The sequence below is a fragment of the Octopus sinensis genome, linkage group LG15 (assembly GCF_006345805.1).
Source record: "Octopus sinensis linkage group LG15, ASM634580v1, whole genome shotgun sequence".
NCBI lineage: Eukaryota > Metazoa > Mollusca > Cephalopoda > Octopoda > Octopodidae > Octopus > Octopus sinensis.
The window spans coordinates 62,215,598-62,218,097 of record NC_043011.1 but is presented as its reverse complement, the minus strand read 5'-3'; the positions used below and the strand labels follow the sequence as shown (position 1 = coordinate 62,218,097).

General features: G+C 38.4%; 1 long non-coding RNA gene across 1 annotated transcript in view; it reads left to right on the top strand.

Moving 5' to 3' along the window:
- LOC118766387 overlaps nucleotides 1-2,500 on the top strand; it is a 15,478-nt gene that overhangs the window by 5,631 nt on the left and 7,347 nt on the right. The window contains exon 2 of the long non-coding RNA XR_005002322.1: nucleotides 1,206-1,208. This is a non-coding gene — a long non-coding RNA (uncharacterized LOC118766387). The remainder of the gene's footprint in view (nucleotides 1-1,205; nucleotides 1,209-2,500) is intronic.

Genomic DNA, 2,500 nt, shown 5'->3' with positions numbered 1-2,500 from the left:
TCTCTCCTCTCTCTCAACAACGCTCCACATGTAATAGTCCAATAGATTGGGATCTGGGGAATTAGGAGGCCAAATGTTAGGGGTTGCGTGACTATGGACATTTTCAGCCATCCATTCCTGTGTTACTGGAGCCATGTGTGATAATGCAGAGTCTTACTGAAACACATATGGCCTTCCATTGCATACACTGTCTATCCAGAGTTTAACAATTATTTCCAGGACCTCAATGTTGGCGGCAGAGTTAATTCTAAGGACTTGTGGAAAGACGTAAGGAGGCATCACAAGTCCTTCATTGCTGACATCCCCTAAAACCATGACACTTGCAGGAAATTTTTTATGCAAAACACTTGGAACTTCAGAACCATCTGTCATTTCTTCTATTAACTTTCTGAGATTGGTCGAAGTATTTCTCGTTTAAAAAAAGCCAAATCAAATCTTCTGCTGAATTTTTCTGTTTGTTTAAAAGCCTTTTAGATCTGATGTAGTGATTTTTATTTGCTTTTTCTTACAAATTGACCTTTCCTCATCATATAAGACTTATATCTGATGTCTTCATGGACAACATTTCTGGCTGTTCCTTCTGACACATGGAGATCTTTTACAATTGACCTTATGGACTTTCTGGGATTGTAATCAATGGTCCTTTGAACTTGCTGGATAAAATTCAGGTGTTCTGTTGATTTCAGAGCATTTAGAATGCTTTTCATGCTTTGATACTGGTGATACGTTTCCATCTTCAGTCTCTGGCTCCTCACAAACTTTACAGACGAAAGATCAAGCAATTTCTGATAAATTTTCTACGATTAACGGGGAAATGTGTTGCCGGCAGTGTTCAGCAATCTACTAAAAACGAAGTGTGGGGGCTTTTTGAACATGTTGATTAAAGTTTTTGCCATAATGGATTACGTTGTTTTGACGGAACAATACTTTATAAATTTCGTAAAACTATTGCAGTTTATTTTCATTAATTGATTTTTTTTTTTTGTCTTTAACTCACTCTTGTAATAAACTTTTATATAATAGAATTTACTAACGAAAGCAATTTTTGCACTATAAAAATTACTAAATAAGAAAGGGCGCTGATACACCCTGTAGATATGCATTTATCAGTTCTTTAAAGCAAGCTATTGTATCGGGTGGTGAAAAACAAAACCTAAAACGTTCAAAACATCACAAACAAGGGGAGACAATTTCAACAAGAACAGATGGTGGAAATTTTTGGACAATACGAAACAATATGAATTTGAGTCGATCTGCTCTTTAAAACCAATGACTGTTTTGAAAGCAAAATTTCAATAAATGGTTTTGAAATGATAATAGCTGGAGAGTAAAACACTTTGAAAAACAAGCAAAAAATTAATTACTCCGTTTCGTCATAGGAATACGGAGGCTATAATTAATTGTGAAGGATATAGCGTTAATTATTGCAATTATCTTAGTTGGTTTATCTCGCATTAAGCAATGGGTGGCTTCCTATAGGCTTTAGATTATTTAAGGCACAGAACTCATGCTGCTTCGTCTTCATGTTGTTGTTGTTGCTGTTGTTGTTGTTGTTGTAAGTGGTGATAGTAGTAGAGATGGCTTGTGGTTGTGATGGTGGTGGTGGTGGTGGTGGCGGGGATAATGGTGGTGGCGGTAGGGGGGGGTAATGTTGACGTTGATTTTTTGCTTTTATAATTTTTTCCTCATTTTTTCTGGCTCTTTGTGATATTACTGTTGTTTATTTTTGCTGTTGCTGCTGTTGTTGTTGTTGTTGTTGTTGTGGCTGCTGCTGCTGCTGCTACTGCTGCTGCTGCATCTGTTTATGTTATTCTTCTTGATGTCATTTCTATTGCTGTTACGATGGCTTCTGTTGTTGTTGCTTCTTCTTCTCCTCCTCCTTCTTCTTCTTCTCTTCTTCTTCTTCTTCTTCTTCTTCTTCTTCTTCTGCTTCTCCTCCTCCTCCTCCTTCTTCTTCTTCTTCTTCTTCTTCTTCTGTTTCTTCTGCTTCTTCTCCTCCTCCTTCTCCTCCTTCTCCTTCTTCTTCACCTCCTCCTCCTCCTCCTTCTTCTTCTTCTTCTTCTCTTCTTCTTCTTCTTCTTCTTCTTCTTCTTCTGCTTCTTCTGCTTCTTCTCCTCCTCCTTCTTCTTCTGCTTCTTCTCCTCCTCCTTTTCTTCTTTTTCTTCTTCTTCTTGATGCTGTTTTCGCTGTTGTTGTCGTTTATCCCCCCCCCCCGACATCACAATTTATAATCAAAACATACTCCATATTTACGTATAACTGTATAACTCTTTAACTAGTTTCACTTCAAGAGCTGTGGCCATCCTGGGGCCCTGCCGTTCACTTTGCAACAACTTCACTCCTTGAAACCTCCTCTAATACGTGGCATTTGGTGAATGAGAGATTTTGATCTTGCTGCCCTCATCTCCATTTCCTGTTGCAAGGTAGGCGCATCCGGAACTCCTGACAGGAAGAGATCCACTTTTGTTTTGAATCATCTACATCCATAGGCGTTTAGGAG